Source organism: Oryctolagus cuniculus, chromosome 10 (genome assembly GCF_051225735.1).
Source record: "Oryctolagus cuniculus isolate XC-2025 breed Fujian yellow rabbit chromosome 10, ASM5122573v1, whole genome shotgun sequence".
Classification (NCBI taxonomy): Eukaryota; Metazoa; Chordata; class Mammalia; order Lagomorpha; family Leporidae; genus Oryctolagus; species Oryctolagus cuniculus.
This window is the reverse complement of record NC_142876.1, coordinates 40,471,452-40,492,257: the sequence shown is the minus strand read 5'-3', so window position 1 is coordinate 40,492,257 and position 20,806 is coordinate 40,471,452. Positions and strand designations below refer to the sequence as shown.

At 55.8% G+C, this 20,806-nt stretch overlaps 1 protein-coding gene across 50 annotated transcripts in view; it reads right to left on the bottom strand.

Annotated features, from left to right (window-relative positions):
- CELF4 (CUGBP Elav-like family member 4) overlaps nt 1–20,806 on the bottom strand; it is a 271,068-nt gene that overhangs the window by 177,283 nt on the left and 72,979 nt on the right. The gene's annotated exons all lie outside the window — the stretch shown is intronic.

The window sequence follows — 20,806 nt, the reverse complement described above, 5'->3', positions numbered from 1 at the left end:
GTCAGTGGCCCCCGGGGTCACAGCAGGTGCTCTTGCTTGGGGAGTGGTTGCTGCCCACTCCTCCTGACAACCCCCCGAGGAAGGTGTCCTTGTGCACCTGTTGCAGGTAGGGAGGAGAAGGCCAGAATCCGGAGATTAGCTCTAAGGCCACAAGGTCGGTTGGACTGGAACCAGACGTCTGAATGTCTGACTGCTGGTGAGGACACTTGGGAGAGCAAGGCACTACTGGGGGGGGGGTACCTGGAGTGGGTAGTCATGGTGGCACTGCTGGAAGGGCTCCTGGGGGCCCCATGTACATCCTGCTCACCAGGGAAGTGTGATCCAGAGACACGAAGAGGCTGGTGCTTGGCCCATAGCAAGCGGCAGCAGAGCAGGGCAGGTAATGAGCTGTGCTCTCACTGTGAGCACTGTTGATCCAGGAGCACCTGAGAGCCCAACAGAGGCAGGAGGACAAGCTGGACACTGCCCCCGTCTCAGAGATGCTTCTCTGACACTGCCTGTCAGCCTCAGGCAGGGGAAAGGAGACACAAACACTCTGACCTCCTGGGGGTGCTCAGTGGCCCCCAGTGGGCACTTTGGGCAGCAGGCAGGGGTTCCCACTGCTGGCTCCTGGTGGCACCCCTCTGTTCCCCTGCAGGCCTTCTGGTCTGGCTGGCTGGCTGTGGCCCTTCTGCTAATTCCTCCCTTGTGGTTCTTCCCCAAGACAGTGGCCAGGCAGGCAGGCTCTCGGCCACTGGAGATTGGAGTCCACAGTGAGGCTCTCAGTGGCCACAGCCCACGCCGTGGCAGGCGCTGGCATCCACTCTTCTGCGTGGAGCTGACAGCTGGTATCCCACGATTGGTGGGAGAGGACAGTAGGATCCTGGGAAGATGTTCACCAGGCCCATTCAGGGGAAGGAAAGGGGATGTGTGCACTAATGATGGCGCAAGGTGCACATGCAACTGCAGTGCCCCCGTTCTCTGTTGGGCGCTCTCGTCCTCAGGCCACTGCTTTGCCAGGAGACATGATGGGCACAAAGCAGTCCCTAGAGACCGTCCTCAGTATGTGTAGGATCTCACAAGGCTTGGCTCTGACAAACCCAGGCTGCAAACCAAACGCGAAGAAGAATTCCAAGACAACCGAGACTTTGGCATCTGCAAAGCCTGAGCCCCAGGGCGAACCCACGGACATGGCCTTCTGCAGGGCAGTATCGGGGGAGCCGCTCACGTGCCAGGGAAGCTGGGGGAAACTGGCTTCCATGGCTCAGAGAGGGAAGAGGTCCTCGATGGGCCTCAGGTCCCCAGGTGCACCTGCGGCCGAATCAGGTTCACAAAGGACTTCTGCAGCCGCTCATTTCGGGGGTCCCTGAAATGAACCCTGCAATGAAGTGGGAAACGATTCTTCCCACTTCTCAGATGAGGCTCCCCGGGTCACAGAAGTCAGAGCTGAAGACAGAGCCAGCTTCAGGCTGGGGCAAAGGGTCCTGCCTGCTCCTGCGCTCCCCTTTCACCCAGACACCAGCCCTGCAGGACCACGGCTCCCCAGGGAGGGAATTCCTCACACCTCTCCCCGGCCCTGCCTTTCCCCAGTGGGTGCGTGTAGGGGGCGGGTCCCTAGCTCCTGCTCTGCTCCCCACCCCCACGGGGCACTCCTGCCAACCTAGTGATTTTTTTTTACCTTTGTGGGCAGTTTTCCAATCTGCCCCCGCCCAGCTTAGTGTGACATTTTCCAGTCAGATGTCTACCTCTCTCGCCAGAGCCATTTAGGGCCGCTAATGAGGCCTCCCCTGGTTTGCGGTAATAGTGCCTCTTGTCCCCACCCCCACCAGCACAAGACACTGGCCACCCCTAGACCCCCAGACCCCTCCTCCTGACCCTGAACTTAGGTGACCCTTCCTGCCAGGCCCCTGCTTCCAGGGCACATTTACAGAAATGCCACTCAGCAGAACAACCCAAATCAAATGAACGCTAACGGGAAAGCTGCTAGCTTCCAAATTAGTGGTGCATAATTAGTTTCATGCACAAACCTCTGGAAAGCACGGGGAGCAGGCTGGTGAGACAGAGGGAGTAGTTTCCGTGAGGACGAAGAGGAAGAGCAGGAAGGGAGTGGGAGAAGGCAGGAGGGGGCGGCGTGCTGCTGGAGAGGGCCCGGCTGAGTGAGGCGCGGTTTGCGTTTGTAGACCAAAATCCGCACGCTGCCTCTTATGTGCTGGCCTTTCTGCAGCCTGCAGTCCACCAGCATGAGGCCCTTAAGACCCCCAGTGGGGCCCAATGCCCTGTTGTTCCCCAGCCTCCCTTTCCTGGTGTAGCTTAGCTCAGCCAGGCCTTTCCAGGCCCCTGGCTGGGGCTGCAGAGGTGGCCACTGGGCACGCTCGAGCTCCCGCAGGAGACAGGTACGCATCACCTGTGTCTGTCCTGTGACCCAGGACTCTGCCTGGGGGGACCTGCTGCTTGGGCATGGGGGTGAGTTTTGCAGACAGGCTGGTTAAGAATTCCAGAGTTGCCGGCACACCCGGGGTCACAGAGCCACCCTGCCAGGGTAGGCAGCATGCAGGTGGGCAGTGGAGAAGCCCACTGCAGCTTGTCTGGCTGGTTTCCTGGGGCCCTGGGGCTATAGTGTCGTCTCCACACTTCCAAACTCAGCTCACTCAGCCCACCCCACACCAGCAACCATGCCCCCAGCAGGATCCTGTAAAAACCCTCATCCTGATGCCCTCAGGCTCACTTGTTAGGAAACCCCAGCGGTGGGGGTTTCCCAGGACCCTCCTGGGCTCTCCCATGTCCTTCAGGACACCTGTCACGCACTGCTCCTGGCCAGGTCTCTCACCTCCATGGCCTTGCCTTGGTTCCTCACCTATCAGCTGGAGACAACAATGCCTGCCCTCCCTTCCTCAGGGTTTTGTGAGATCCATGGCATCAGCAGATCAAAGGGTTTCTACCAGGGCAGATGCTATTGCTATGACCAAGGCCCTGGAGGCGAATGCGGGTGGAATTCCGCAGTGAACTTGGGATGGCTGCTACCTCTCAGGTTGAGGCCCGGTGGGGTGTCCAGGCCCAGCCCTGGGGGAGGCTGTGATCTGCCCAAGCAGAGCTCTTTACAGGCAGGCATGCGGTCTTTATTGCTTATTGTATATTATTTATTTAGTCTTAATTTATAATTGCTTGATTGCCAGAGGATCTTAGTGCCATGGGGAAAGAAATTGTGCTGCCCAGTCCTCAATAAAGAATGCTTTTCCTGCCATAAATAAACAGAATATCCAATCAACTACCCATCAAACTGCCTGGCCCTGGCACAAGCAAATGCCACTAATGAGACACAACACGCATTAGCTTAATGCTCTACCAGGGGAAGCAAGCCGGCCTCTGAGTGCCCGCCTGGGCCAAGGCCGAGGACTGGAAGGGGTGGCCCTTCATGTGAGCAATGGGAGAGGAGGGATCCCCAAGTGTGAGCACTGGGCTGGGCACCTCCAGGAACGGGGGCTTGTCTCGGTGGGGCTGTTGCTGCTGATTCACTTTGTTTTAGGACAATGGGCATTGACAGTGGGCCTGGGAGCTGTGGGTACCATCAAAGAGTCATATGTCTGTCCAGGGAGATAAAATGCATGATATGAACAGAGTGCCGCACAGCCCATGTGGTCCCTGCAGTGAGTGCCATGCATGGGAGCTGGTGTGGCTGGGGTAGGCAGGAAAGGGAGGGGGGAGGAGGAGGAGGCGGATGTGACTTCCTCCTTGAAGAATAAACAAGCATTGGAGATAGGGTGTGCTCAGATGGCAGCCCTAGCTAGGAGCGGAGGGAAGGAGAACACAGTGTGCTGGGAGCCAGGGGCTGGGGTTAGGAGTCTGGGCTTGTTTGTTAACACCAGTCCTGTGGTTCTGGGAAGATCAGCCGGCAAGGTCCAAGGTCACTACAGACCAAGTTTAATCAGTTTGCCATCCCACCTCCAGGACTGGCTGGGACCAGGCTCCAAGAGGGGCCGGCTCAGCTCCCTCTTGCTCTTTCCGTCTTGTTCTTTATCACTGTCAGCCGCTCACAGCCAGGCCTGAGACGGCCGCCCGCCCCGGCAGAGCTAGCTCCCCAAAGATAAGATGAATGTCTGCAGGCCACAGAGCTGAGATGTTCTGGAGGAAGTGGAAGAGGAGGAAGAGAGAATAAACACCCACCGCATTAATAAGAGTTTGGAAGAGGCGAGGGGCTGAAGCCAGGAGTCTCCAGATGGCGTTTAGTGAAATGACAGTTGGATGCTTAGGAGGAAAAATGGAGCCATGGTGCGCCGGGAGCTTTGGTTTTCCCAGGTGGGGGAGGAGGCTGTGGGCTCACAGAGTCCAGAGTGAGGCCTGCACTGAGGCCAGCCTGAACAGAGCCTGTCCTAGGTCCCAGCAGAGAGGGCAGAGCACCTGCAGGTATCTGCTCAAGAGTTCCCACAAAACAGGTCTGGCCCGGAAGCACAGGTGTACACCCACCCACCCATGCCAGGGGTCTCACAGCTCATGAGAGCTTAACAGGCCAGTCCTGTGCCAATGCCAGATCCAAGAGACCTGCAGGACCCAGCCCTTGCCTTCAAAGAGCACAGCTGTCCAGGGACAGGTGGATGGGTCATGCTAAACTTGGGTAAACTGAGGTATGCACAGGGCATTCTGGGGACATCTTGTCCAGCCTTACCCAGATTGGGGAGAGCTTCTTGCAGAAGGAAATGGCTAAGCTGAGTTTGGAATGAGGACCAAGGACTGGCCAGGGATGAAGGAGAAGACCAGGCAACGAAACCAAGGGAGCAAAGTGTGGCTGTGCAGCTGCATGAGTGACATCTGCGTGAGTGGTGAAGAGGAGGCAGGGTGCTGGTCCTGACAGGATGTGGGGCTTGGATGTCACCTGCCCTTGATGCAGAGTGGACAAAGGGACCCTCTGAGTCCAGCCCCTTGCCCACATGCAGTGCTGTCGGGAAGCAACCCTGGATAAAGGTTTCTTTCCTCCCTGGTCCAGTGCCTGAAACCCACCACCAGAGCACCTCACTTCTGTGTTTTCCAGAACACTCTTACCATGGTGCTCCCCACAGGCACATTCTCAGCCCTCAACTGGGGGCAGGTGTCTGGAGCTGGAAGGGCCCTGACATCTGTGAGGTCCAGGGGGTGGGGAGCCATTTCTGTGACACAAAGGAATTTTGCTCTGTGCATCCTGGGCACAACCCAGGGCAGCTCCACTGGGGGCAACTTTGGGCAGAGCCGGAAGCAGACAGTACTGTTTGTCAGCAATGGGAGTTATGTGCTCGGGACAATCAGTGTCAGGACAGAGTTGAAGGCCACTGCAGCCCGGCTGGGGGTGAGATGGCAGAGGGGCTGGTGTTGGGTGGAGCCCAGGGGACTGCATGCAGACAAGGGAGAGGGGACTGGGCAGACAAAGGGGAGATGGAGAGAAGGAGAGCTGGGGAGGAGCTCTAGGCTCCGGAATCCATTCTGTTTCCATTCCCCCCAGTCACACAGCTGCCAGGGTTCAGACAGATGCTGTGATTAGCATTTTAATGCATTTCAGAGGACCTTGTCCAAACTGCTCTGGAAATCAGAAATCAAGAGTTTATCTTCAGCTCTCCCTATAGACTTTCGTTCTCTTTCAATTCCAAAGGAGCCGGAGGAGTCATGTGCACATGCACAAGCCGTGCGCCTGTGTGAGTATGTGATTGTATGCGCCCCGGTGTGTGCAGTGGATGCGAATGAGCACACACATGCAGCTGCCTCCGCGTGTGCAGATGTGTACCTTACACATGTGTGGACATTCTACACATGCCTTTGCAGTGTAATTCCATCCAGGACTATTCACGTGGAGGAGGGAGAACTCCCCGCTGGTTGAAAACAGGTCAGTACCAAGTGACTTGGGCTGTCAGGGCACCTGGGCCTCAGGTAATAGGAAATGCCTTTCGGATGCAGTGTTGGCTGATTGGCCTGACCCTGAAGCAGTGTTTCAAACAAGGCAGTCCAACAGGATTTCAAGCCGTGTGGCCTTTCTGGAGTTATCATTCTACTCCTTTGAAGGGCAGCAACATCCCAGACCTAGCCTCCAGGAGGTTCGTTAGAGCTGCAGCTGGCGGCTGGAGCAGGCGGTGGGAGCTGGGAAGCCAAGAGCCTCTTATGACACCTGTGTGTGTGGAGAGCCACCCCGAGGACCTACCTGCCTCCCCAGCTTCTCCTTCTGCCGTCTCAATCTGGCCACACCTTACACCTGCAAACACAGTCCCCTTTGAGCTGGCTGTCACTAGCCATTCCATTTACTGTGGGTGGAAGGGTCTCTTTCTCTTGCCCTGGTCACTTTCCCTGGACATACTGCCCCAGATATGGAGCACACAGCCCCAGACACATTCCAGGGACCGCATTCTCAGCCGAGACCAACCAGACGATCACTTCCCTTCTTGAGGGAGAGGTGCCTGCTGGCTTTGCAAGCCTGCATGGGACGTTAGGGAGCTGGGTGTCATCACTGGGTCCTAGAACTAGAACTCAAGATCTTTAACCCAACCATGCCAGCTCACTCCCTGGTGCCTCTCTGTAGTCTGACAAGACCCCTTAGGGTCAATGTCTACTCAACCTGGATGGTACAGACAGCACCATGAAGTTGGGGGAGGTGCATCTGCTGGGGGGGGGGGGCAGGGAAGCAGCAGACAGTTCCTTGTGAGTCTGTTTAATGTAAATATATCCTCTATTTATCTTTGGCTGTTAATCAATTCATGCATTATTAGAAAATCCCTCGCACCAGCAGGCCCGCTGCGTTAGATCAGCTCGTTTTAAGAGATTTCCTGTTGGCGGGATTCAAAGCCCACACCTGCAGCCGGCCCAGGCACCAGGATTTCACTAAATGCCGCGGACAATTAGATCAGTTAACCTCACAAATTAAAACAAGCACATCGCATTAGCTCGGTTTGTCCTAAAAGAAGTTATTAAGTTCCCCCAGATAAACCCTTGAATAAGAATGGAGGAAGAGGGCACGTAGTGGGGGCAGGAGCGAGGGCAGACTCTGGGGCCAGGCAGCAGGGTTACCTCTGTGGACTGATGGGCTGCGGAGGGATCTGCTTCTTGCCTGGTGACCCAGCAGGAGTCAGAAGTGTGTGCAGAAGCCCAGGCAGGTGCAAGCTCAGCACACACCCCCGTAGCACGGCTCCATGGGTTCAGTGGGTATGGAAGGTGTCAGAGGATAAAGTCCACTCTGCCTTCTCACAATGCAGGAGACCCTGGTGAATCCCTGTGGGGCTGAGCTGAAGAATGGAGGTTATGGCCCTCGGGCAAGCCTTTCTGGAGGGGCCATGACCCCAACCCCTGTGCCTTGCATCTATGAGATGCTGAATACTTAGAGTCGGGTAAAGTCTTTGCAAATTTCAAACCCACCAAGTCAGAATAGAGGGTAATTCGGACTTTAGGAGGAGTTGGTCTTTGCAGAAAGCGTGGATCAGCAAATAAATAATGTAGTCAGAATCATTGTCTGCATGTCATTTACTTAAAGTGTTTGCAAGGTACTTACTAGCTCTCCATCACTGTGCTATTTACACATTCTTTGTGTCTGTCCACGACAGTGGGCTTGGCAGGACGTTAGCTTCGAAGCAGTGTTGGGTCATCTGCTCAGAAGTCACAGACCTGCATTGAGTGCACCCTGCAGCATGGGTGCTGGTGGAAATGGTGGCTTTCCAGCTCCTCTGACCGAGGGCAGCTTTGTCCATCCCAAGCCTCTTCCAGACAAAAGCCATGGTACAAAGCTGAACGGCCTCGCCGTGGCGTCATGGCAGGGCTGTGTGGGACCACAGCAGGCCGTGTGCCTGCTCTGGGTGCCTGTGTCTCTCACGCAATGTGGAGGCAGTGGTGTGGTGTTGCTAAGGCCCTGCCCACTCTCCTTTCCTGAGGTTCCTGGCCCTCAGGAGTGACACATACTGGCACAGTAGAGGCTTCTTCACGGGGCACACTCTTCTAGAGTCCAGGAAGAGGAACCAGTGTTTTCTGACACGTGGGCCAGGCCCCAGGTTTCCAAACTGGAGCAGTAGTGAAATCGCTAGCAGCATTTGCCGTGGGTGAATCCCAGGTCAAACGCTGACTCTATGACTCTGTGTGTGTGTGTGGACTCTGGCTTTAGGACGCTACAAATCTCAATGTGAAATGCAAGCATGCAGTCAGGTGTCTGCGGAAAGACCCTCTCCTCCAGCTGGGATAAGACTTTTGAGTGGTGGAGGGATGCCAAGTCCCCCTCACCAGCCCATCTTATGGGCAGGCCCTCTCCACGCACCTAGATCCATGCTCCTCCTAAGGGCAGTGCCCAGCGCCCTGCCCAGCGAGGTGCAGCTCCAGGAAGAGATGCTGAGCTGCCTGTGCCACACGGCGCTCCCAGACGGCCCGGGGCGCCACGCTGCTGTGCACGGTCTCAATCCGTTGTCCTCTAATTGCTTGGCGTGTACATCTTTTCTCCTCTGCAGGAGGGAAGCCCCAAGGGGCAGCCGCTCCGCGCCCTCTCCTCGCTTCCACCTGCCAAGCAGCACCTAGCACGGGGCCACGCTCCTGGTGGGTGCTCAGGAAACACTTACCGAATTGAATTAGAAACCTTCTCTCAGGCTCGGAGCGGTTCCAGCTGTCGGATGCCAGCTGCCAGGGCTGCCGCGAGAGGCGGAATGCATATTCATTTCAGATCCTGTCTCTCTGCCTGGAGGGTCTCCTGGACCCGCCGGAACCCATCCTGTTCCTGCTCTCTCTGGTGAGGGCTTTGCATCTTCTGGGCTCCCCTCACCCAGTTTCCAGGGTGCTGCCCTTTGGTGAGGGTTGGGATTGTGAGTGGGGAGTGCAGAGGGAGGTGTAGGTCTCATGCGGGGAGCGCTGAAACCACCTAACACACTTAACGAACACTTCACATGGGACATAATGTGGTGATCCTGAGCCATCCTTTCCAGCACAGCCAGGCCTTGACTGGGAGGGCCGGTGGCCTCTGCTGCCGGCCGCCTGCCCAACCCTTCAACTGACTTCCATTCAGTGGGGGGGGGGGGGGCACATCCTGGGCTAGGCTATGCTGCTGGAGGTTCCTGCTCTGTCCTGCAGATCACCCGTCCTTTGACCGGGGCAGCCAGGGGGCAGGGGCGCAGGAGAAGGAGGCCTAGTGGGGAGGCTCTCCCCTTTATGGGGAGAGGGGAGACAGAATCGTCACAGCAGCAGCAGCAGTGGAGCGACCCTCAAGGTGCAGGTTTCCTGTGTGCACTCAGGGTGCCCGGCGTTTTGCACGCACTACTTTGTGCAATGCATAAATTGCCCCTGCACAAAGTCACCCAGACAGCCCAGACTGAAATGAGGAAACTGGGGCACAGAGAAATGAAGTGATTAGCCCAAGGCCACACAGCTCAGAGTGGCGCAGCTGGGACTGGAAGCCAGGCTGGCCGAGTTTGGGGGCTTGTGCTTGCCCAGTGCCCTGCTTGGCAGTGTTAGTCCCTGAGTCCTGAGGGTCTTCAGAGAAGGGAAGAGCGGGAGTGTTGCAGTGATCTCGGGAATCTCTCCAGGACAGAGGCTTTGGCTGGTGCCGACCGGTACCCATGCTGTGGGGACTTTTCACGACGGGAAAGCAAGGCCGACCCCAGCACCTGCACTGCACACACTCCCCCACAGGGCTCAGACCAGGCTTGAGTTCTCCTGTGACCAGCAGCTCACTCCCTACCAGCACAGCCCAAGCCACTGGGGGCCAGGTGGTTGGATGGGCCTCCTGCCTGCCACGAGTGGAGGCCACGGAGGAGGTTCTCCCAGGCAGAAGGCAAATCTGGCCAGCCCGGACCATGTCTGGCACCTCCCTTGCAGCTGAGCTGAGCTAGCCAGGAAAGTCAGTTCCTGTTTCTGAGCACTCACTCCACGCCCCCTCACATCAGACCAGAAATTGTGTTTCCATCCCTGAAAAAGAAAGTTAGCACCACCACCGCTGGCCCTGAAAACTCTCAGAGGACCGGTGGCCAACCCCGTGGGGGTGGGGAGGCACCCATGGAAGCCTGGGACATGGCAACAGCTGTCTGCGGCACAGTGGCCTGGGACGCTTCAGTGTTTGTGCGACACACAGAAGTATGCAAGGACTCAGGTTCAAGAGAAGACAGAAGTGCAGTACCCAAAGGGCTGGGCCCTTTGTCCCCTTCTGCCCATGGACTCTGAAGGCATGTCTGCAGATGGGAGAGGTGTGCTGGGTTAGCCGTGCTGTGGGGAGGAGGCCCCTCCGGACACCCTCTGAACCTGCCCTCCTGCCTCAGCCTCCCCTAAGCGTCAGGTCATCACCGTCTGAGAAGGCAGAGCTGGTTGGCGTGTGAGGTGGGCGGCTGCTCTGCCAGCCTGTTTTCCATAACCCCTGTGCATCTCCACCAGACTGCACACAGACTCTACGGGTTACCCCAGCACCGTCCATCCCCACGTCTCCTCATTAACAGAAGCCCGGAGCTGTTCCTGCCAGACAGGAGCTGTGATACCCCCTTTCCCAGACTCCTTTGCAGCCAGAGTGGCCCTGTGACATCATGCTGGCCAATGAGACATCCACGGATGTACACAGACACTGGGGAGGGGACCTTTAGGAAATCTGCATTCCTAATAAAAGGGACGGAAGTGGCTGGACCCGCCCTGCTAGGCTGCAGGTGTGATGTGCAGAGTTGGGGCAACCATTTCATAACCAGGAAGGGCCGCTGACCCTCACCTTGTTCTAGTGCCAGGCCAGCAGCAGGCTCCAGACTCTACCACGTGCACAACGGAACCAAAGCTCCGTTTGTCAAAGCCACCACACAAAACATGTTTCTGGCAGGATGGTCACCGACACCAAAGCTCTGGTAGCGAGATTCAGGGGCTTCCAAGGGCACACAGCATGATTCTAGGTCAAGCCGGGGCTGGGATCGACTTTGCCTTCCATGCAGAGCAAGACTTGTCAATGCAAAGACAGATGAGGCACGCAGACACCTGTGGGGCGGCCACTCTCGGTGACACCGCTGTGCTCACCCTGGGGCAGCTTTGCACAGGGTTGGTGAGCCCTGTCCTCGGGTCCTGGTCTCATGTTCCTCTTCCACACAGTAGCACTGATGAGGCTTAGTCCACAGCACCTGTGTATGTGACGCTGTCTTGGGCCTGGCTCATGGTGAGGGCTGAAGAAACGGTAGTTGTCAGCATGACTAGAAAGACTGGACTCCTTGAATCTGTCCTGTCTGGAAGTACGGAGCTATGTTCAACCTGCAGCAGAGGCAGGCAGTGTCCTGCCCGTATCTCCTGGCCTCCCTCCGCCCCATGACAGTGACCTGCCCTCCAACTACCAGAGCCTGCACTTTGGACTCGAGGGCTTTCTGCAGACCCAGAGCCCAAGTTCTGTAGACCAGAGCCAGAAGAGCTAAGGAATTAGTGGCCGATGGGCACTTCCTCAGCCAAAGACTGGTGGGGACTGGTGTATAAACCCCCGGGTGCCACAGACTCTCAGAAGCATGATGGACACAGGTTCTAGAGTCCCCCCGCAGGATTAAGCACCACCAGCCAGGGTGGGCGCCGGCCTGCTGATAACATGCCCTTTTCCCACTTCTTCTCTGGGCGGTTGCACTGCCTCACTATGGACCTGTTTCCCAGGTTTACCGCCCATAGCTTCCCCTCAGTGCTGCTCAAATGCTTATCTAGAGTCCCTTCACAAGCCTCAGGTTGGGCCAGTGGTCATCCAACTTTCTTTGCAGACAGTTTTCCCAGGATCTTGTGCAAATGCCGCGGGGAGCAGTCTGTGTGATGTCACTCAGGCAGTCTGGAGTGAGGCCCCAAACTCTGCATTTCTATCAAGGCCCCTGGTGATGCTGGCGCACTGGTCCAATGTCCAGACTCCAGCCAGGGGCCAGGCCTCTGGCACTGTTGACTTGTGGAGGCTCAGACAAGGTTTGGAGCAGCCTGAGAGAGCTTCGTGGGGGAGGGCAGGAGCTTGAGACCGGAAGTCCTGAATCGCTGGGAGGAGTCCCGGGAGTGGGCTGGGGACACCTTCCAGGGAGGCGGGAGTGTGGGCACTTGCTGGTCCTGAAGCCATGCCTGTGTGTGCAGGCTTTTGGAGTGGCTGATCTGCCTGGAGTTGATGGGAGCCTGCAGGCTGCAAGGGACTGGAGTGTCAGAAAAGCCTTCCCTGTTCTCTGAACACGGTCTACTCGCTCTCATCCTGGGCTCCGGAGGGGAAGCAGCCTCTCCTCGCACCCAAAGCCTTCCCCTCTTACTAGTGGCCTCTCCCTCACACACATAACCAATTCCTCCCCAGGTGCAGAGTCCACGGCCACAGAGCGAGGTCATCGCCACTCATGATTGTCTTCCTCTCCTGAAATGGAATGGGATGTACAGTCCAAATGGCACATTTGAACCATCTTATGTTATTATTATCCCCTATTATTTTACATACGAGTTAGGAGTCACACGATTTTATTGTGGCAAAGGACCCCAAAGGTCAGCTACACTCACATCATAGGTTTGTCATTAATGACAATACTTGGATTATTTACGGCAATACAGAGGGTGCACACATGTGACAATAGCAGATGGATTGAGTCAAACTCAGGGAAGCCAGGTGGCTGGTGCCACGCCATCCAGCCGGTTAGTGTCCTTTAAGGGGGGCTGTAGTGTTGTGGAGGGTGGAATGGTGTGCGTGGCATCACTGCGCCTTGTTTGTGCCAGGCACAGAGGTGGGCACCCCAGGCTCACCATTAAACAAGCTTGTCTGGTGCCCACTCCACCTCCAAGAGAGGAAGCCATTGTATGGTGCCCTCTGGTGTTCACATGAGGACATACCACAAATTTCTTTGCTCAGACTGGGCACTTGAAACACAGTAGACCTGGGGGAACCCAGAGAGACCTCATCGCCCTGAGTTCTAGACATTTTCTCTTTACAGCAGCTATTTCTAGGAGGAGTAAAGAATAAAGAACAATATTGCTTTTTTCTGTCACTCCCAAGGTTGCCGATGCTTGCTGGCAGGAGGCAACCCACTGCTGGTTAACAACACTGATCCTGGACTGTGCTGGCCCGTGCACATGCTGTTTAGCACAGACCCTGTCCCATCCTAAAAGACAGCCAGCCTGAAGCATGAGCTCACGCGGACATTCTGTTTCTCATTTTTCTGGCAAAAGGTCTGCAAAGCCTCCAGCAGTTTCACACGGACTCACGCAGCCTCAGACACGCATCCCTGCTCAACACACACCCATACTCACACCTCTGCTGGTTGCCATCACCCAGGCCAAGGCACCAACCGCGCAGCACTACTTTTACACAGCTGTCTTTTCCACATACCCCTGAGGGCGAGCTAAGCTAAACAATTTCTAGAAGGCCCTTGAGGCGAGACGGTCTGAGAGAAGCTAGAGAACGGACCTGCTGCAAGGCTCCGGGAGATGCCACAGTCAGCGAGGGTGCTCAGCCGAGACAGAGGGGCTACCTCCCACCCGCTGCCCTCGCCCTGGACCAGCTGCAGGCACAGGCGCAGGTGTGGGCAAGCATTAGGGCCTGGGATCCCAAGATGTGGGCTCTAGAATTCATGGAGCTGCGTAGCACCCAAGGGCAGCGCAGGGTACCGTGGGGACTGGCAGGCTCCCACTACACAGAGGAAGTGAGGTGGGAATTGGGGAATGACAGGGAGAAAAGAGGAGCTTGAAGGAAGGTGATGTGTTTGGGCAAGATCCATGCAGAGCTGGAGGTCTGTGGCCTCCTGGCTGAATCTGGTGGACAGACAGAAGCCTGAAAGGTTTCAGGCGGTGAGGTCTTTATCCCAAAAAGATAACCTTGGCCTCCTGAGGAAAAATGCATTCGAAGGGTGAGGGCTGGGAAGCAGGTGGCGCGGGTGGCAGTGCAGGCCCCTCCAGCGCATGGGGGTGTCCTCAGCTGCTCTCATTGGGCCTCCGACGCCCTTCCCCTCACCAGCACTCATCAGCCCCTGAGATATTTTCTGCATCACGAGCTGCTTCACACTTGCTTCCCCAACAAGGTGATCAACTCCTTCGGCAACAGGCCATGTCTTAGTCATTGCTGTCTGACGCCAGACGCCCCACCTCCCACTGCCTAGGTCCACACGGGGCAGGTGCTCCGGGCAATGCAGCTGTGGTCGCAGGCACACCTGGGCAAGCGCTGCAAACAACTGTGAGACGTCTGTCTGGTCTCTGTACCTAGAGGCCTGGGCGGTGGGCAGGGGCGGGCGTGCCGGGGGCCAGAGGTCTGACTGGTGTGCGGCAGCCAGAGACATATCTGCCTCATATTTTATTGCGCTTGTCACTCGTGGCGGCGGGTGCTGGAACACGGGAGACACTATCGTCCTTGCTCTCGCGTTCTCCCCTCGCCTCCCTGTCGTCTTAAGCAATGTGAGTAACGCCGAGTCGATTACTCTTAGAAATATAAGGACTGTCAGAGCTGGAAGCGCCTCCAGGGGCCATGGGGACCCCATTCCTTCCCAGGCCAGAGGCCATTCCAGAGAGGGTCTCACGGCTGGATCTGGATCGTGGCAGGCTGGATCTGGGCCCTGGGCTCCCTCTGCCCCTTATCTCCCGGGCCCTCCTGTTTGTTTGTTTCCTCCTAGTCAGGGAGTCAGAGATGATGACTGGGGACACGGAGGCTCTGTGGTTCTTTCAGATAAGCTCGTTAGGGAGGCTTCCTAAGCACAGGCTGTGCCCAGGCCTGGGCTCTGTTGCGGGCGTACAGAGAAGATGTGGTTCCCATAGGACTTAGCATTACTTGCCTGAAAGTGGAGACTCCCCCAGGACAGGACCTGTGTGGGCAGGACAGGGGAGAAGGAAGTGGGACATCTGGGAGTCAGGGAGGGAGCAGGCAAAGCCCTGGGGGAAGGAAGGGGAGGGAGGGGCTTCCAAGGGAGTCAGTGGGACACAGGCTGGGGCAAGAGGCTGGGCCGGGTCTGAAGGTGCCACTGATGCAGTCCCTGCGTCCAGCTGACCTTCAGTCTCTGGGTTTAAAGGACTCGACCTCCTTCTTAGAACCTTGGTGTTCCCTTCCATGTAATGGGTCCAAGTCTGTGTCATATGGTGGAGGGAGGGCTGCTGGGGAAGTCTGGGTGGGGCATAAGCCTCCCAGACCTGTTTCCTGTTGGGGCAGGGTGGGCCTCAGAGATTTGCCTTCTGGGCTCACCTCCGTCACCAGCAAACCCTCCATTCGCCTCTCAGATCACAGATTCCACTCCAAGACAGCGCTGAGCCATGGGTGGCGCTGAGAGGGGCTGCTTGTCCTGCAGCCTCTGTCGTGAGGGTGAGGGTGGCCTGAACACCGGCCCCAGGCTCTGACGCCTTCTGCGGCCCTTCTGCGCCTCCCTGCTCCACCACTGGCGGATGTGCCTGCCTTCAACCCAGCCCCCGAGTGAAGGAGACCCCGTGAGCAAGAGAGGAGCCCCCTGCTCCAGGTGCCATGCTGCCCTGCCTTCCTGCCCACCCTTGGCCTTAGAACATCGTTCCTCTACCACGGCAGGACCAGCCTTTGGGGCCAGCTAAGTCCTTGTTGTGGGGACTGTGCTGTGCACTCCGGGACACAAGCAACTCCCTGGCCCCTGCCCACTGGACGTCAGTAGCCTCTCCAGACAGCATCAAAAACCCTCTCAGTTGCACAGTTGAGAACCCCAGGACTGGAGGGGCCCCCAGGACTCCAAGACCCTTGAAAATCTTTGCCCTCCCGACTGTGGGAGAGCTGCAGTGCAGCCTGAGCCCCCGCGCTAGGGGTGAGCCGTGTTCTCAGCAGAGGGGATGAAAGCCCTTAGCCCCGCTACCTGTGAATGTGACTTATTTGAAACGAGGCCTTTGCAGATGATCAAGTTAAGATGAGGTCATGGGGGTGGGCACCTGTCCAGTCTGACTGGTGTCCTTTCAACAAAGAGAGCTTGGACAGAGAAGCAGACAGTGCACACAGGGACCCTCTGTAACCGAGGCACGCCCGAGGCTGCCGGGAACCGCTTCTCCCTCATAGCTCTCAGCAGGAACCAACCTGCCAGTGGCCTGATTTGGGACTTGCAGCCTCCACAGCTGGGAGACATCACACTGCAGTTGCTTGAGTTGCTAGAACGAATACACTTAGCTGAGGGGTATGTGGTCGTGGCTGGGACCCCACGAGCTGAGGCCTAGACACAGAAGGTGGCAGGGGGCTGGAGAGAAGACGTAGGTGCTGACGGGACCCGGACTCACTGCACAGAGGCGAGAACCCAACCTTGGGCCTCCGGGACAGACAAGAGGAGACACATCACATCTCTAAAATGAAACGCTTTGATTGCGTCAATCACTAGAAGTTGTAAAACTACCCCCGAAGAATTAACAGCCGCCATCCGTGCTAACTACATCCATCATACATTCGTCTTTAGTTTCTGTTATCATATCACTGTCTCTGGGGACCCCTGTCTTGTCATCATTTGCCCTTTATAATTTATTCATCTCATTCTTGCCTGCATCCGTTCTACTTATCATTCATCTTTACAGTTGTACATAAAATGCAATGGGCCCTCCCAGGGCAGGGCTGGCAGGGAAGCCCCTGGAAGGCTGCCGGGGGTCCCATCCCAGCCCCCGCCGACAGGCGGGGTAGTGGGGAAGAGGAAGAAAGGAGACTAGAGGGATGGATACAAGAAGAAGAGAGGGGAAAAACATCCCGAGGAGAGAGAAGACAGGAGACAGAGGCAGGGGGAGAACCACAGAAGACACGGTGGTGCCAGAAGCCCAGCTGGGCGCTTTCTTTTTAAAGTTTTCATGTTCACATTTTCTCTGGTAAACTCAAAGAAGGTCACACTGAACTTCCACAGCCGTGACGTGACCTGTGCTGTGGGGACCCGATTAGAGATCGCGACGGCAGGCACCTTGCGTGTCTGCTGGGCTGACTCCTAGTGTGTGTGTATTGGTGGGGGGAGCTGGCTTGGCAGTGTGTGAGTTTGCTTGGTATTCTGGGGTTGCCCGAGTGAGGACACAAAAGCCAATCTGTAGCTAGTGAATTGGAACTTCAATGTTTAGCAAGCAGACTCAGCTCCCCCTCTCCACTCCTCACTACCTCCAGGACTCCTGCTAACTGGACCCTGCTCCCCCGCCCCCCTCCCTCCAGGGCCACTGCTTGCCGAATCACCCCAAGGTCTCCAGTCAGAGCCTCTCCCTGGAGACCCCACATCCCCAGTTTGGGAAGCAGATGAGCTCTTCCTGGAAGGTGATATCCTGTAAATCCCCAGAGGCTGGAGGGGCAGGGACTAAGCACCCAGGGCCTATTTTAAGGAGCGGCATTCTTCCAAGAGGGCTCTTGGACACACTTGGGCTGCAGATGGCTCTCAGAAGGGCCTCCCCATGGAAGGCTGGCCAGTCAGCTCACAGCTGACACTGTCACCCTACTCCCAACTCTGTCCCCTTCTTTCCCATATTCAGAACAAAGCCTTCTAGTAACTCTGCACCCCACAGTCACCCCAGTCCCTGTGAATTCCCAAAGCACCTGGCAGCCTGGCAGAGCACTATCCTGGGCTGTGGTGGCAGACCCAATGCTGTGGACCTATTGTGTGACCTTGGGCAAACTTCTGTCTCCTGTCGAGGAAAACTGCAGTATAAAGTGGATACAAAGACAAAGCAGTTAGAGTGCTTGCCATCACGTCTGCCATGTGGTAAATGCCTGATAAATATTAATTGTGATTACTGAGCAATTGTCCACACTGCTCAGTTTATAAAAACACGTGCTGTCTTGTATTGTTGAATGTGTGTGTGTGTGCGTGTGCGTGTATGTGTGTGAACAAAGTTTCTGTTCCCAACTCTATGGGAGATTCCAAAAGGGGAAGAGGATGTGTCTTATAGGACCCCAGCACCTGCTACGTGGCACACTCTCAGAATAATGCTTGGTGAGGGGTTGAGACACTGTCCTTTGCTGACTGCTCTACATGGTGGGAATGGATATTGAGAACAGAAGGGAATGGGCTGTAGAGGAAAGAATGAAGTGGAGGGTGTGTGTGTGTGTGTGTGTGTGTGTGTGTATGAGAGAGAGAGAGAGAGAGAGAGAGAGAGAGAGAGAGAGAGAGAATAATCAAAGGGGAACCTAGATGCTAGCAGGTGTTCCAAAGACCCTTGTGAGGCCTCAGGATTTTGCAATCTCATTCTGCAGAAATCATAGCAAACTCAAAATTGACGATGCACTTGTAATTCTGGTCCCGGGGTTAACTCTGTCCGTTGTTGGAGGGGCTCTAATTGGGCTGACTTCCAGGGACACTGACCTCTGATGTGTAAGGCCAGCCACTAGGGTCTGGCTTCTGAGTTTGCACTTGTGCCAGCTCCCCCTTTGTACTCCACAGATGAAGACATGCGTTAGGGGTGTCTCCAGTTATGTGGCTGTTATTGCTCATGGTGATAGCAGTGGTGTGTGTGTATGTGTGTGTGTGGCAACCACAGCACTATTTTCCCTGCTGGCAACAGGATGCTAGTTCCGTAACTGGCTGGGAAGCAGAAGACACTGCCTGCACTCTCCCCGTTCCTCTCCTCAGTGAGAAAGTGGAGGGCTGATTTTAATGGATTGGCTTTAATGGATTTTGAAGCTGGAAAAGTGCCTAAATTGCTGAGGTTACCAGTTTTCCAGGTTCTTTTTCCAATTTCATTCTCCTTAGTCAGACACAGAGTGTGCTCGCTGGGGCACCTGGTGTGGCCACCTCAGCCAAGAGGTCCCTGCCCCCATCCCATCCTGCAACCAAAGAAGCAGCCACGAACAGCCTCAGCCTGAGAGAGCACCTATTACTTGGTTGGGTGACAGCATTCTGCGAGGTCCTGTCCCTGCACTTGCTAGCGGCACACTTTCTCTGATCTCGCGGTGGAGAACCGGCCAGCAAGAGTAACACCAGTTCTGCTTTCTTTCTGGAATCAAAACAAATCCACTTGAAAGCATAATTTTGCCTGGTAATTTTGTTTTTCACTTGTGCAAGTGTGAACGTGTGCAGGAACGCTGTGTCCTCAGAGCTGCAGTCCCATCTTGTCTCCCCAATCCCTCCTGCCATGGGCTGTGGCTGCCCAGAGAACTGTGTGATGAGGGTCCGGAGGCCATGGCCTGGTGAAGGTGCTGAGAGGACGGCGTTCTGGGCACTTCGAGGGGACTCTGAGTGATGACTTAGCCTGCCGTTGGCCTCTCTCCTCAGTCCTCCCTTCTCCCCACACACATTCATGTTTCTTTTTGCCCTTTTACTGCAAACTTGCCCAACTTGTCTTTGTGATTTCGGAAAAATGCCACTGGATGTCCCAGTATGACGGATTAGCACAGATTATGGGGAACAGTGTTAATTATCGGTGGAAGGGGGGCCAGCGTGTCGCTCCAATGTGCTCCTGATTTCCCCTGGGCCTTTCTGCCTGGTAATAAGCCTTCTTCAATCTGGCAGGCCCCTTGGTGAAATCAGCACCACGGACAGTGATATTGATTGCGTCTGAGAAACCATCACAGCTGCTCAACCAAATTACCTTTGATATGCGACCTTTAATGTAATTACTGCAACATCAAAGTATTTCTATAAATTATTAAAGAACTAATACACTCCATCATTTAGCTGTTCTATTATATGTAAAATAAACAACCACAAGTTAACGTTAGAGCCCGAATAAGCCGCACTTGCTCCTCAAATTCTCCCAGTTGCTGCCCCTCCCCCTTCAAAGCCCGGAGCTCCCCTGCCCCCAACACCTCTCTCTCTCTCTCTCTCTCTCTCTCTCTCTCTCTTTCTCCCCTCCACCTCTCTTTCTCCATCTGATTCCAGCTTTCAGCCATCACGAAACTCCCCAGCAATCTCTCTCAAGCTGATGAAGGGCCGCCCAGAACAACGTGGTATTTTCTATTCCATTTGGGTGGCTCTGAAAGATCTATCACAATCTCCCCCAAAACAAAGTACCATAAACACTTTATTAATCAGCACAAACCTTTCTCAGAAGCCTTTGATTATCCTACAATATGGCTTTATGCTTCGCACATAACATGGGGCGATGCGGGGCATATTTCTGCCATCTTACAGAGGGCACCCAGAAAGTAATTACTATAATATATGTGCACGGAGCCGCGCCGCTGAATAACCAACCGGGGAACCGCCGCCCTGCCGGAGCTGGGCTCCACGCAAAGTCTGCACGCCGTTCCATTTCCATACATTTGCATCCGCGGGTGTGTTATTAAGATGACTCAGCCTCGTGCTTTGCAATCACAAACACCACAACACAATACAAAGGCTGTTTCCACGGAAGGGAGGCCGGTGTCATGCAGCACTCCCCAGCCCAAAACGGCTAAGGAAAGCGCTCCCACGCCAAGCGAAGGCAGGCCCCCGCCCGAGGCTGCAATCCCCCCTCACCCCTACCCCCACCGCGTGGCCTCCCGCGGCCACCTGGTTAACCTTTCCCAACGAGGGGCGGAAATGGAAACGTGTGTTTACATACGGGCTGCTTGCTAAGAATGTAAACATGCCTGTGCAAGCATGGGTGTGCATATCCATAAAACACACGTGCTTCCCCGCAGGGCTCCCCCGGGGGAGCGAGAACACCGTATATTTATAAATTCTTTAAATTATGCCCGCAAACACGCATCTTTCCATTTATCTTTAGATACCCGGCAGCCGTATATCTCCCCCGCCCCCCATCTCTCTGAACCCACAGGAGAGACCGCGCGGACCCTTGACCCGAGGAACACTTCTTATTTTATGGTGATGAACTAGCCTCGATAATAGCCATGGCTGATATCACACCCAGTTAGGGGGGCCATAAATAATTCTCTTCTCCCCCGCACAGAAGCTATAAACCAGGGCCGAGGCGCGATAGTTTATCAAAGACGAGGGCTGGCTCCTTAAATAAACCGCGGTGATCTCACTCGGCGCCGCCGGGCTCGGCTGCGAGCCCCCTCCCACGCGGCCCCCAGCACGGG